The following is a 15,451-nucleotide window of genomic DNA, read 5'->3' on the forward strand; positions in this document are numbered from 1 at the left end:
TGCTTCTGGACAATAGCATTATCACCTTGCAGTCATATGAATGAGCCATCTCCCAAGAGATATGCATGTTTTTTTTCTCCCCTACACAATTCATATGGGCTTTAGCAGGACAAACTGATAAACCAGGTAGGAAATCCAGATTCTAGATCCAACTTTGATACTGAGTCAGTCTTCTTCAATCATCTCAGTTGTAAAATAAAAAAGTGACTATTACCATAATCAGATCTACAACAGAATAGCACAAAAGATCCTGGTTATAAATTTCATTAAATATGAATGCTAATCACTGTGTACCACTCTGTCTGCAGCAAGCTGACAGTCCCACAAGAGACCTGAATTTGGATGCAGATACTGATCATTCACACTATAAAGGATGGTAGTTCTACCATGGCCTATACTCAATCCTTCACTAGGAGATGAGGCGCAATGAGATTTTCACCACCCTTCAGTGTCAGTCTGGAACTTCCTACTTCAATAACAGTTCATGTTTCACTGCTGTTGTTTTATTTAATTACTTTTGTCAGAACAACACATCATACTTTTTCTACTCACAGGGCTGACTGTAAAGAGTAAATAGGAAGACACTGTTCCTCATGACTGTGTGGGAGAAAAGTTTGTCATATGTTATACTTCACGCTGGTACAGGATTTCAGACCACTTGAGTCATCACAGCACTGTACCATGTTCTGAAAGTGCCCGGGTACTGCTTCACAGAGACATTAAGAGCATAGCTCAATTTTTCAAAGAGTGCAATTTGGGATGTGATTACAGCCTATCTTCTTACCTAATGGAAATATCTTGCCTTGGAAACTACTCTGCTAAGCTTAAGTAAATGGTAAGTATTAAGTAACCCACTGCCATCCCTAGATTCACCTTGATGATTTGTGTAAGAAGCTCAAAGTTCTTCACAGAGGCAGTCATTTTACATATGATGAAATCAGGGCAGAGAGATGAAATGCAGTGCTTCTTGTTACATCACAAGACCAGCACCCAAGCAATCAATGGCACTATCTGAACAGAGCCAAAAATATTTACTAATTTTTTCCTCTTTCTATTCATAATTTACTTTGCAAGCCTTTCCTCCTGGCTGCACAGCTAGGAAAAGAAATCAGTGCCATCCCTCCACTCCCTTTGAAGAGATGCAGGTCAGAGAGGAACCTTCAGAGGTTCTCTGGGCTGAACAAACCTAGGGATTTCCATCACCCCTCATATACCTTGCCCTCCAGATCTTTCACCATCTTTATAGTTGTCCTTTGGATGCTCTCCAATAGCTTTATGTTCTTCTCATATTGTGACACCCAGACCTTGCAACCAGCACTGGGGATGAGGCCACACAGCACAGACAGAATGGGACACCCCACCCTTGCCTGGTGGCAGTGCTGGATCTGGTACATCTCAGGGTATAGGTGGCCCTTCTGGCTGTCAGGCATACTTCTGGCTCATTCAACTTGCCATTGGCCAGAACCCTCTCATTGCTTTCCATGGGGCTCCAGCTACTTGTCCCACAATCTGTACACATACCTGGAGCATTGCCCTGTCCCAGGTGTAGAATCCAACACTGCTCCTTTTTAAACTTCATGCAGCTGGAGTCTGCCCAGTCTGCTCCATCCAATTTAGTATTATCAGCAAAAAATATATAGTGCACATTTGAGACCTGCATCCAGATCCTTTATTAAAACATTGAAGAGAATTGGCCCTAAAATGAAGCCCTGGCAACTACATAAAATGCTAATACACTAAAATCTTTAATCTCTAGAAGTACTTGAAAGCAAAATGGCAATTACAATTTATCTCCTTATTTACTCCAGTTGTTGAGACTACAATAGACACACCAAATTAGATGTCAGACACCTAATATACTATTAGTCTGTTCTCTCCACTTGCATGTTCTGTTTTATATATTCTTACTCCTAGTAGTTCTTCCTTGATCTACAGATTCCTTTGGGCTTCTAAGTCCTTCACATTTTCTGTTGCTCATAGAGGATAACTAATCACCTAGAGCAGAGTCTAGGAATCAAGTATCTTTGGAAATAAGGGTAAATTAGATATTTTTTAAAAGGTCCAATCTGTTGAGTTTCTACTAGACCCCAACATTTGTCCTAATCCTCATTTTAAATTAAGGGCTCCTTTCAGCTTCGGTAAGATATAACTACCACATTTATGGAAAAAAAGTGAGTTTGAATACTAATATTTTAAAAAGACACGAAAGAGAAAATACAGAAAAGAAACATAATGCTATTATTCAGAAAGTGGTGTCAGGTAACAGAGAGGAAGTGGAACTCACTCCTGTGCTTTCCCTTTTGTTCTAAAATAAGCTTGTGTGAAATCACACTGCAGTTTGCTTTGTCTTTCAGACTGATAATATAAAAGAGAATAAGGGATTTACCAAAGCTGGCAGAAAGACAAGTAATTGATACTAAAAGCTTAATGACTGAACAAGCATTACTGTTTTTTAAAATACATAATTTTAATTAAAAATCATATTTACCTGAGATTTCAACTCCACCAGCAGCTTAAAGGACGATTTCATAATGCTACAAAAAACTAATCTGCACCGCATCAAGAATTTTACTTAAATATTTTAAATCATTTGTAAACAGTGAAGGGTCTCACAGCAAGATGGTTGACCCAGACACAATGAAGTCTGATAGCAAGTTTCAGAGTGTCTGCAAAAAAAGTTTTAAAAGGAAATTTAAAAACTAGGAGTGGTGACTGTTGGAACCACACAGCACCCTAAAAATCCACTGAGCAATGCCTCTTTACAACTCCTTTCCTCTTCTGGAGAGCCAAGATAGCTTGCTTATTGAATAGTCATGCTGGTCAATTTTCTGAAATACTAAAAATAGGGATTCCACTACCTCCCCCCAAAAAAGCTGCCCGATGATGTAATATCTAAGTTGCAGGAAATATTTCATTTCTTTTACAAACTGGTTTATCCCACAAATCCGATCACAAATTCCCTCTGTAACTCATACCATTCAATCCTTACTGGTACCTCTGAACCAGCACTGTGCCAGACTATCTACTATTTTACTTGTTCCTTCTGAGCTTGCACTTGTATTTATACCTTTCAGTCCAATGTCTAGTGATCATACTTATTTCATGAGACAAAATTAAAAGGCATACCAACAAGATTCATATCTTGATGTCACCACACTATTTACCTTCTCCCTTATAAGGACTGCAAAGATCTTTAAGATGAAGGACTCAGTTCCAGATTCTTTTAACTGTAGATTATTTGAGAAAGGGAGTTGCCCTTCATAACTTCTGACACAGTACTTTGTACAACAGAGGCCTAATCTGGTTGTTTATTTGAACCAAGCACTGACAAAATGCAAAATAAAGAGAAGTCTTAAAACACCGTCAGCTTCACAAAGGTTGTATACTGTTCAAAGAACAAGTTACACTCCAGTAGGAAACAGTCCTACCTTTTTCAGCAGTTTATCTTTTAAGATAATCTCCATGGAATTCTAAAAAACATAAAAGTATTTTAAGCTGTCTTTCATGCATTCACTCTTTTTTTTTCCTGTTTTAGAAAGTCGTGTCTAGGTATCTATTTGGTAACAGTTTCTTCTCTGACTTGTATATGCCTCTGATGAAGCCAAGAGAGAAGCAGCTCAGGTATCAGTAATACCTGCTTTTGAGGTATTTTTTCCTCCCTCAAGAGAATAATTCTACCGAGTCAGACAAAATAGTTGTACAAACTCGAACTAGGCAAGGGCAACTGTATATATCTCAAAACAGTAGCTTATTATAAGGACCAAATGTAATTAGTTTCCACTATCAGCACCAACAGAATACTCTGTTAACATTCCTAGAACATAAAATACAAACAAACAGCTCTGCTTTTTCTTTTGTCTTGTGCTGCTTTTGCTATTAGAAAATGATTCTACAAAAAATAAACCAGTTGCAAGTGGTGCTGCAGTTCCTTTCAATAGGAATATCTGTTCCTTTTGCTTTCACAGAAAATTGTATGACATACCTGGGCTCCTAGATCCAGCAGCTCCTCTTACAGTCAACGGGGACATACAGATAAAGAGAGCTTTATTGCTTCCAATTAGGCACCTTGGCGCATGCAGCAGCTCTCACTCTGTTCTTTCAACTTTCCACTGTGAATCACTTGATGAGCTGCTGCACTTATTTCCTGAAGAAAGCAGAAGTGAAGGACAACAAATGAACCACATGCTCAAGACCTACCAAGCTCCCATAACAGCATAATTCGGCTGAAATACAAACCTGTCAGGCATTGCATCCCTCTGCTTAGATCAAGATTAACCAGGAATTCTTCCTGAAAACCATGTTCACAAAGAAAAGCATGTGATCATTGTTACTTTTGTTTTTAAATTGAAGGTTTATCAAACTTGCACAGCTTCTGCACCAAACACAGTCCTTCCTCAAATGTAGTGCTCTTAAAATATATTTGCAAGCTGAGTTGAATAATAAAGTCTGTGACCTCTCTACTGAAGCAGCCACAGCATCTATTCAGATTAAGAGGCAAATAAGCACTGTAAACTTCACTGACAATATAAGGAAGCTCTGATTAGCCATGAGGTGATAGAAGACTACTTCTCAGTGGTCTCTTTGATTTTTTTTTTTTTTTAATTCTTCATGGCATACCTGAAAGGCTTTGTAGTTTGTTTTAAAGGGGAGGTGATGTTTAAGCAGTTTTATGGAAGAAATTGAGATATTTTCCAAAACTGCTTTTGCTAGAGAATTTTACAATTACTTTGAGATTTAGTGGGACTGTGGTACTGCAGTTACTAAAATCTTGGTGGATTTTCCTCTAAGTAATTAAATACATCACTTTTCTGTTAATATTTCCTTCACTCAAATGCTTGAAAGCAGGAAGAAAAAAAACTGCTTTCCCTTCCAGCTTAAACTCACAGCAGAACTCTGACTGGAAACACTCAATGCTTCCAAAGGTAGAAGTAGAAAGGCCTGAAGGCATTGATTTCCCTGTCAGACATGGTTAGGTCATGAAAATAATAGGAAGATGCCTGTACAACACAGGGACCTCTCTCAATGCAGTGATGTTCCTTGCATGCAACAATCCTAGCAGATTGTTCTCATCCTTTATTGTAGAAATTTTGTACAGCAAATCATGGCTTTGGTTCATACAGATTATATCAGAAGTTAAGCAGCTCTTTAAGACTGTATAAACAAATAAAGCTCTCAGAATTAGAGGAAAATACTCTGCTCCAGTCCGTACAGACAGTAGGATTAAATAGACCAGGATTTGGAAACACCTGGGGCTGTTTACCCTGGAGAAGAGAAGACTCTGGGGAGACCTGAAAGCAGCCTTTCAGAAATTAAAGGGGGCTTTAACAAAGAAAAGGGACAGACTAAGCCATGTCTCCTGTGATAGAATAAGGAATCAGACAAAAGGGGGCATTTCAGCGGGATATAAGGGAAAAAGGTTTTCAGAAGAAGGGCGGTGAGGCACTGGCACAGGTTGCTCGGAGAGGTGGTAGATGCCCTGACTCTGGAGACATCCAAGGTCAGACTGGACAGTGCTCTAATGACCTGATCAAGCTGTAGGTGTCCCTGTTCACCACAGGGGAGTTGGACTAGATGACCTTTAATGGTCCCCTTCCAACTCAAAGGATTCTATGATTAGCTAAACTAATTACATCTGCATGCTTTTTTCAAGCAAATATGAGGCCACACTCTGAGCCAGCTGCACACAAGGGTAGTAGCTCCAGTGAACATGACAATGGCCACTCTGGTGAGCTCAGCTGAGAGCCACGTGCACAGACCTTCAGGCAGCTTGGGGCACACACAAAGCATGCACCCATGGAGGCTGCTAAATGCTGTGCCAATATGGCCACTGCTTTCCTGCCTTAGGCTGTTCATATATTAGCCAATACTTTCCTAGTTGCAGTTTAAGCCAAAACCAGTGGCGAAAGGAAAATGAATGACAGAAGCACAAAGATACTAAAGTGAATTTTAACATCATCCCAGAGAGAACAGTTTTCCCTTTCCAAGCTCATAAGCAAGCTGAAGTGATCCATTTTCCCCTTTGTCGGTTAAAAAAAAAAAATAAAATCACATGACTTACAGCAGATCTTCCAGTGCTATTTGATCAGAGAGCATTATTTTCCAAGAGCCTCCTCCTATCTTGCATTGCACCCTCCCTAGATGCTGTCTGGATACAGACAGTTGCAACACCACTGGTAGATGTTTAATCCATGCAGCAGAGGAAGCATCATTTCTCGTTTTCATTTTGTACTAACTGCTAATGGAGCTGAAAGTCCAAAGTTTCAACACACTGTCTCACTTAATCTCTGCTTCACTGGAGCAGAACAGCTGTAACCAAATTATCTGCAGTAAAAATAACACAAAAGGTAACAGCAAGCTAATAGCTAATGCAGTAGGAGGTGTGCCACAACTCCCCTCATCAGTTTAAGCCACTTACATTAATAATCCACTTACCCATAAAAACTGAGAGGAACAATCTTTACTTTCTTGAACCTTCCCCATACCAAATCTCACAGAAAAATGGCACATCTACACACCTGCATTTGCATCTGTGTGCACAGAAGATAACACGAGGGACTCCTCCCCTTGGTAAGATTTCAAAAAAGCCCACTAAGAACATCTTGGACTCATGAGCTAGCTCTACTAAGACTGGCTATAAATGGCCCTCTGATAACAGCAGCACTTCAAGGAGATCCTGCATGATTCAGTGGGGATGAGATGGCACCTGATGTAGATACCAAGTCAGACATGAGTGCCTTTTAGTCCTCAAAAACTGCTGGAACAAAGACTGACTTCACCTAAATATCCAATACAAGACAAACACATGGACTGAAATAAGTAATCTTGAGATTCAGCCTCTCTAGTCCTCAAATGTCACACATTTGAGAAGCGCATAACAGTGCACAACACAGTCACTACTGCACTGAATGCAAGACAACTATCAGTCTGAACAGGCAACCTAAAAGTATGCAACAATCACTTAAGGCCTGTTGCCATTTCCACCACCTCGTTTCTCACAGCAGGACTGACACTGTCCATTTAATCTGATCCAGAAAAAGTATACTTCAGAAAATGAATAGGTATAGGGGTACTCCTTTTCAAGAAGCTGTGCACATTCCATCTAGCACTGGCAGGAACGTAAGCTAAATACACCTCCCCACACACAGATAATTACAAGCATCTAAGCTTGTGTAATCCAGGATGGCCTCTCAAGATCAAATTCACTCTGAAGGTTTCCTAAGGCTATTCAAAATTACAGAAAGAAGGTATTTCAGCTACAGAAAAATGTTAGCTATATTAAAACAGACAACAAGAGATCAAAAAAGGAAATTCTCCCCTGGCTGTCATCCAGGTACAGGTAGCTGCCAGCAGCCATGGGGCACAGGCCAGGCATTAGGCGCCCTGAATAGCATGGCCTCTGCTTGGGTGGGAGTAAATCCAACAGCCTTCTTCTTAGAAGCCTTCTTTCAAATTTCAAACTGCTTTCTTTTGTTTCTAGGCATAACAAAACACCACTAAAATTATTTCACTTTGTAAAATCATACCAACTTTAAAAAAACAGCCATGTATAGAAATTAATTTGTAAGAACAGTCAAAACATTCATGTTTGAATACTGTCAAACCAAACATTTTGATTAAATAAACAGATTTCCCCCTCCCCCCCCCCCCCCCCCCCAGAAGAATAACATTATAAAATCTTAAAAATTCACCTGGGAAGCTGCTATTTTCACTAGATGCCACCTACTGACCAAAACTATGTTGTGCAGGAAAATATTGAAGGCAGCTTGATTAAACACATGATCTACACACTGGAAGGCACGTTAGTCTAGTTAAGACTGAAGAAGCTGAAAGATTAATTCAACATAACAGCATGCCATTTCCCCCTCCCCCCCTGTACCTCAATTAACTTTCTACTAGACGGTACAGAGGAATTAATTTTTTTCAGGATTATGAATATTCAAATTAAAGGATCATGCTGTAGAAATCATACAGCAAACAGGAAGTTAGACTCATTGGAAAGCAACACTCAGACAAAAGCAGAGATGTAATTATATAAACATACATTGTTCATGAGCTGTTTCCTGAGAAGGTTTACTCCTCTCACCCTAGAGAATTGACACCAAAGCCTCTTGAGAACACCACTTTAAGTCTCAGAAATCTATCCTACCTCATTTGTAATACCCCCCCTTTTTCTCTTTGCACAGCCTACAGCAGCCCTTCTTGTCAGAAGAAACAGGAAGCCTGAAGGTCAGGCTAAGCCAGTTAAACAAAATCCTTGCAGTGCACGTGAGAGTACACATTTTCCACCTCTGATTGGTCCCCTGCTAATGACATATTCCTCCCCCCCCTTTTGTAGCTCCCAATTCTATCTATAAACTACTGCTCCTGACCTTGCTCTCTTGTAAACTGTACTCCCAGAGGGATTCTGCATCCAGGACTGCTTTCCCACAGTGATAACTACTCAGGTACCTTCAAATAGCTAATGAGCGTGCTTAATGAGCTGTCAGACCCTTTTCATGGATAAACCTGGCTTTTCTACAAATATTCTTCTAGCTCTTTGAAGTAGACTCATGTATCTTCTCCACTTTTTACTTCCTTACTTACAAAGCTAATACCACAATTACACTTGTTGCTAGCTTTTGCTGTCCTACATAGTTCAGAGCAGAAGCAGAGGGAAGAAACTAACAGGAACATAAGGTTTGCTACCTGATATGCTTCTGTTTAAAATCATCTTTGAAGCTATGCAGCTCTTTGGGAAATGTGTTTTAATCTTCTCCTATGAAAGAACTTTTAGGGTGTTCAGGTGATTGTTCTAGGCCGGTATGTAAGAGGGGAAAAAAAACAAAAAAAACAATCAAAGCAGCTCTGCTTAATTTATAACCAGATTCTACTAGCCATTTCTTTTCTAGAAATAATCTATAATGGTACAGAAAATTGCTGCTTCTGCTACTCAGCAACAGAGATAATGTTAGTGCAGGAGTGAAGGCCTAGTGCTATATACATTGAAATATTGTTAAAAAAAAGTGAAGTCAATAAGAAACTAGTCATTAGTTGTACTTTTCTTTTTTAAATGTTAGTGTACTCAGCAGAACCTGAAAGCACAGCTCACAGTTAGTAGCAGAGACTGCTGCCACGTTGAGCTGAGGAGGAACTGGTAAAAGAAGCTATCTTACATAGAGGTTCACCACAAGAAGGAAGTGCAAAAGGCTCCTCAGCAGCTATTTGTCAGATAGGAATGCCTTTTACTGTACTACCTACCTTTCCAGGATGGACAGTAGTTCAGAGACAACAGCTGAGCAAATTCCTTTCTGAAAGACTGTGAATTAGGATGCCAGTCCAGACAATGGATCTCTGGGGAAAAGTTTTCTCTGCTTGGAAGAACTGCCTCTCTATGTAAATGGCAGGGCTCCCATGGAGGTCTAAGAAGTCTTACTCAGTAATAAAAGTTGTTACGCTGCACAAAAACAGACAGCAGCCTCGAGGTGAAACTTAAAACAATTGTTTTGTAGCTCAGTGCATCTGTCATTCATTAAACAGTGTGTAGAGGGATTTGCAGTTGTCTGTCTCTTAAAGAAAGCACAACATGCTAAGGTCTATCTTGTGAAAGTGGGGGACAAACATGCATTCAGAGTATAATCCTGCAAGGTTTGTCACTTCTTTATGTAAGCTACCCACCAACAAAGTCCTACCGTCAGAGCACTGACAGGGTTACCAGCGTCAGCATAACAAAACCTGGCCAGCCAGTCCCATTACTCATGTCTTAGTCTCCACAGGTGGAGGAGTAGCTCAGAGATGGGATCCATCTGAAAGAACCTGAATTCAGGTGCACAGTTAGGCATCATCCTGGCTAGGCCAGGATATAGTGATATTTTTATTTTTTATGTAAGTTCTTATCCATTATCATTTCCATTAAGCCTTTTTTTCTTAATTGTTACTCAGATAAGAGAAGAATAAGATGAAAAACTCAGCCTGCCTTTCACCCATACAGACATTCCCGCTAGAGATTCAGAGCTCTTCCTTTCCCACGCAGTTATTTCGTTCATACAGACTGTAAATATGAAATGATACCTTAGTGCCTTTTAGCTCCCAACCCATCTTCAGCCGTTACCCAGCTGGTGGGTCTCAAAGGCAGCATCAGCAGCCTTAGAACATTCCGAGAATCAGCGTTGGCACCTTCCCCTCCGAGCGTCACCAGGTGGCAGTACAGCAGAAGGGCTTTCAAGGTCTACTGCTGCAAAACAGCTATCCTTACAGCTTCCCTTGCTTTTCCTCGGTCCTTAAATAACGAGATAGGAGCATATATTATCGCACAAAACGTAGCAGTTTTATCTCCTGAATTTACTTTCGGCAATTTGAGCATTTATAGGATTATATTTTCATATTGCTGCCAGTCTTTGGAACAGACAGGTTTCAGTTGGGCACCCACTTGGATCACAGTGGTTTCTTTTGACCTTCTTATTCTGGGGGCACAGAAGCTGTCAGCATGCAGCAGAGCAAGTAAAAGATTGTTAGTAAAGAATGGAGCTTGGTGCAGAAGCTAATTACTTGTACACTTGATCAGCTCTGGCAAATAACTTCAGAGAAAAAAATTATCAGGGGCATCTAAAAGAAAGGAAGATCTTCCCTTCCCTCCCCCCCCCAAAAAAAAAACACTTCCAAAAAAGATCCAGCAATATCATTTTGAAGACATTCTGCATTTAAACATCAAATAAAAATGTAACCAAGGCTAAATAAATCATCACATAACAGAATATCCTGTGACAAGCATCATTTGGAGCACATTAAAATCATAACTGTGTTTTTGGAGGGTTCTTTTGTTGTTCCTAAAAAATCCTGCTCACACACCTGCAATGAGCAGTTCAGGTGTGATTGTGTAAAATCAGTAATACCATTTACAGCATACATCATTTCTTCACAGGTTGTGAATTCCCCGCAGTAACACAAGCTTAGGAACCATCTTCCTGAGGATTTAGAACCATACTTCTTTGTGCTATAATATTCCCAATTTTCAGGTGTGTTATTTCTCTGCAGACTCATTACACTGCAGCTGTTTGAGTGTATAAACATGAACAACCCACACAAGACATTGTATTTGAGAAGAGATTCATTCAAATACACAGCTAGATAGGTCAAATAGGTCTGCTGCACATGCTGATATTGGGGACAGGAAAAAGAAAGCTGTGTCATCTTCCAGGAGAAAGTAATTCTTGGAAAAGAGACATTGATTATCAAAATTAGAGCACTTTCATTAGAACTATATCTGCTCTAAACTGAATGCTAATTTTATAAGAACATTATCCCTAAATGATAGCCTGCCCAGAAACACTATACTGTTATTAAAAAAAAAAAAACCCTTTCCACATTTTCCAATTAAATTTTGTCCTAGAATTATTTACAGGGAGAAATTTCCAGGTGATAGTTTTGCTTAGTAAGTAGAAATACTTGTTATAAACCCATTGCATGGTGCATTTTTCTTCTATGCATCTTGGAAAAAAAAAAAAACAAAAACTTAGTTTGAACAGTCAGTATTACAGTCTCCAATTCGCAGGCTAGAAAACAGCCATTTAAAACTGAAGTGACATGCCCAGGACCACAGTGCCAAGCAGTGAGAGAGCCAAGGATATTACTTGGGCCTCCAAGATCTGAGTCCAGAAGTCATTAAAGAAAAAGAAAATCACAATTCAATTTTAATTTATTTTCTTCACCTCTGCTTAAGATGATTTGAAATAGGTAAAAGTATCAGTGTTAAAACAATAAAACTTCTTACTTCATTTTAGCTCACTTCATTTTTCACCTAGCCTCCACTTTTTCTCCTAGTTTCATTTTGAATCAGATCTGCCTAAATGACTCTATGTTTTTGCCTGAGATAGCAGGAAGAGATGTGTTCCCAAGGATGCCAATTTCAGTCCCTAGTGTCTAAAATATGCACGCACTGCTCTTTGGCTCCTTCTGCTAAAAGAGAAAATCCGTTCTGCAGCGATAGCATTAAAGTTTAAATAATGCATTTTCCTATCTCCTCTCTGAATCAAGAACCTCATTTCTTCTAGGCCCACAGATAGGAAAAGTGATTGCCCAAGTTAATGCTTTTTAACACAGCTGATTCAGGAGGTCCTGTAGCTCCTAACTACAGAGTATATTTCTGTCAAAAGGGCAGGAAAAGTCTGGAATTGTAGAGGAACAGATAACAGAGTTAACAAAAAACACAGTAATCCTGCCAGGCTTTCACATCCCACCTTCTCCAAGAGCATCAAAGCAATTCAGACAAATTTGGTTGGGATATCTAGGAGCATACTCATGTCAAGACACAACTAGATGCATAGCTGTGTAGACAACACAATTAGAATCAAGAGACTCAGTGTAGACAGATCTAGCCCAGATTCAAACTCACCTTTTTTTCCCCACTCTTAAGTTTGAGGCACTGTGCTTTGCTCATAGAATACAAAAATTCAAACAACACATTGTATTCCAGTAATTTCTGACCTAGCAGGTCACATAAGCATTGTATTTTGATGCAGGGCACATTAACAGACTTATGATTTTAGTTACACTAACCCCATACTTCATGCTAAGCAATTAATTTCCTGATTACAATGCATAGAAGCACTTTGGTTCAGGGAAATACATAATTATTTTCATAATGATCATTAAGAAAGTAATAATATATTTGAAAGAGGCAATCATAAAGGGAAAGAACTTCATCTGCTATTTGCCTGTTTTGAAAGGTTTTGCAGCAGTAGCAGGTCTGTTAAATCAAGGGCATCAGAAAAGCAAGGGTTGAAAAAAAAAAAAAATGTACCATTTTGTTAGAGCAACAGATATAGCAACCAAAAGCAGGTTTCCAGACAGACATAGAAATTGTGACTGAAGGTTGCACTGGAGGTCACTTAGGCCACTTCTCTGTCTGCAAGGTCTACCATAAGAACTAGACTAGTCCAGACTTCCCAAAAGATTCTGAACACTTGTTTTCTGGATATCTGTTCCTGTACTGCCCCACAATCTGGTGAAAAAGTTGTCATCAATCTCCATCCCAAATTTTTAAGGCAAAACTTGCAGGAATCATTTTTTGTTTTAAGCTCTACTCCCAAAGAGCTTTTTGTTACGTGACCTTTGAAACTATCCTTCAGCCAACTGATTGTAGGCTGCTACCAGATCCTTTCCGAAAGGAAAGAAGAACTGGGAACTTGGTTCTTCTCATAGTTCATAATGTTCAGAGAAGTATAGAGTCTCGGATATGAGAGATTTACTGTTTTAAAGAGTTTTAACATTGATAATCTAAGCCTTGTTTGCTTCCAATGTAAGAAGATGTATTGCAAAAAGTTGGAAATCTTTTTTCAGATCATTCAAAGTTGTCTAGGTGTTCATCTGTCACCTTTTCCATTGCATTGCATAATGATTTGTTGGAAACATGAAATTGCTATTAAAGATATTACTTTTCAATAGAATAGTGGACATGTTCAATGTCGTCACAGACCATGATATTATTAGCATTTTTGATATTTGTCAGCAGTAAACAAAAAAAAATACCAAGTTAAGCTTTCTTTATCTGCTATGAAGAATATTATACAGTTCTTTAAAAGCTTTTGCAGGTTACTTCAGCAAAATACCTACTTGAGTCTTTCTACTCAAGGGACACACTTTTAAATGAAGTCAAATAGTTTTCACGTAGTTGCTACAGTAGTAGAAATCTTGCAGGCATACAGATTCCTTTTATGTGTTCATCACTACAGAGGATTGAAAAATGAAAGCCATCTTCTGCTGTTTGATTATGTCTGCTTAGTAAGCTCCTTGCCCCACTGAAATCTCTGACAGTTGTATTATTGCCTTTCCTCAGATTGTAGCCACTCTCTAGAGAAGCACTCTTACAGCCTAAAATGGAAGATGGATGTTCCTGACCTATTTGTGGAACATGACTAGAAAGAAGCAGACAGCAAAAGATTGATAAAGATACCCAGAAATTACCTTGTTTTATTGTGAAAACATTCAAAGTTAAATTTTGTTTATATCATCTCCACTTTATCCCTCATTACTAAATATGCTTCTATAGAGTCATGCTGTTACTTCCACTCTCTCAATCTAGAATTTTTGAGCATACTTACTGCTGCCTCTGAAGCATTATCTCCAGGAAGCCCAAGATACCATTATACTCATGTGTTCTCTGAATTTTAACTTAAATGTAAAATAATTGCTTCATTGATTTATTTGGCTCTACATAATCCCTGAACTCAAGTTTTTCCTGAGCTAATAATTTTTTCCCCAGAAGTAACTTTGAGTTTCCAGCTCTCTCCAGAGTAGATCTGGACCATCTACACAGCAGTATTCTCCATTATGCATTATCAGATTACCATGTACAAAAGACCTTTTCTAAAGCAGAATAAGAATTCTCTTCACAGTCAAAGTATATATTACTGTCTCCTAAGACCTCCAATGAAAGCTCTAACCACAGAGAGCTAAAAGACCAGTAAAACAAGATGGAAAGCACATTGCAGTAAGGTCCCAGGCCATGGTGAGTGAGGATCCACTCACATAACAGCAGTAGGCACAGAAATAAGATAAAGAAATTGCTTACCTTTGGAAGGGCTGTAAGCTCCTCAGATAGGAGGAATCTCCAGATAAGAAACCCTTGCCTTTCACTGCCAACCCATAAATGAGATCTAGAAAGGGGTGGATCCTGGCTCCACTCCTTCTGGTCACTCAGATACTTTACTTGCACCTGCACTCCTACCAGGTGCTCAATCACTGGTTCAGGCCATAACTCAGCATTTCCATTACAACCAGTGATCATTTGCACCTAGAAAAACAGATAGAAGCACCTTCAGATGTTTTGAACTTGTGACCAATTAGCCTAGAAGCAAGGGTCATACATATCAAAATGAAATCCCTTCTGGCCATTAGATACTTGAATTGATATCTATTCACAGCCTACTCTTCAGTAAGAGATTTTCTCCAGTTTCTATATATACATTTATTCTGGCTTGCCTTGTAAAGACAGTGCAACAGCAGCTATTGATCCGAAAATGCACACCATGGTCTTTCTTGCTCTTTGGACCCTTTTCCAGAAACTCAGTTTTATACAGTAAGAGATTCTAACCAAAAAAAGTTGCAATCTAAACAAACTGGATCTGTATCTCAATGTTGCCAAAGTCCAGGATGACTAGATTTTGGGCTTTGATCCAGACCCATCTTTCTGATGAGTAAGAAAAATATATCAATCAGCTAGTTACAACAAGTCCTTGGCCTGTCTATAGTAGCAGAAGATGAGGAGGAGGAAAGAAGGATATGCCTTGCAGTAATTGGTGGGTGACAACATGCTGCGCATGCAGCCGGGGAAATATAGATTCATTCAATTCCCCCACACAGATTCAGCAACTTCACTGGCCCACACACTTTTCCATCCAAAGAACCCAACATGTTTCATAGCCTCCAGCCATCAGCCTTGGCGCCAGCAGATGAATCATTTCTTCTATGAGCACCC

At 39.3% G+C, this 15,451-nt stretch overlaps 2 protein-coding genes across 14 annotated transcripts in view; one reads left to right on the forward strand and one right to left on the reverse strand.

Moving 5' to 3' along the window:
* The window catches only part of WDFY4 (WDFY family member 4), a 133,850-nt gene extending 119,053 nt beyond the window's left edge, over window positions 1-14,797 (reverse strand). For 8 of the 12 annotated variants that reach the window (XM_052677696.1, XM_052677698.1, XM_052677697.1 and 5 more), the window contains exons 1-2: window positions 8,042-8,165; window positions 3,983-4,144 (exon numbers count right to left, since the gene is read on the reverse strand). The gene's annotated coding sequence lies outside the window, so the exon portion shown is untranslated. Of the gene's footprint in view, window positions 1-3,982; window positions 4,145-4,236; window positions 4,836-6,058; window positions 6,355-8,041; window positions 8,166-9,668; window positions 9,801-14,545 lie in introns of those variants that run through there. The other 4 variants (XM_052677693.1, XM_052677694.1, XM_052677695.1 and 1 more) reach the window with 4 other exon arrangements.
* ARHGAP22 (Rho GTPase activating protein 22) overlaps window positions 8,338-15,451 on the forward strand; it is a 147,287-nt gene continuing 140,173 nt past the window's right edge. Inside the window, exon 1 of one of the 2 annotated variants that reach the window (XM_052677713.1) lies at window positions 8,338-8,444. The gene's annotated coding sequence lies outside the window, so the exon portion shown is untranslated. The remainder of the gene's footprint in view (window positions 8,445-15,451) is intronic. The other variant, XM_052677709.1, reaches the window with a different exon arrangement.

This window comes from Tympanuchus pallidicinctus, unplaced genomic scaffold (assembly GCF_026119805.1).
Source record: "Tympanuchus pallidicinctus isolate F22 unplaced genomic scaffold, pur_lepc_1.0 scaffold16, whole genome shotgun sequence".
In the NCBI taxonomy this organism is placed as follows: Eukaryota; Metazoa; Chordata; class Aves; order Galliformes; family Phasianidae; genus Tympanuchus; species Tympanuchus pallidicinctus.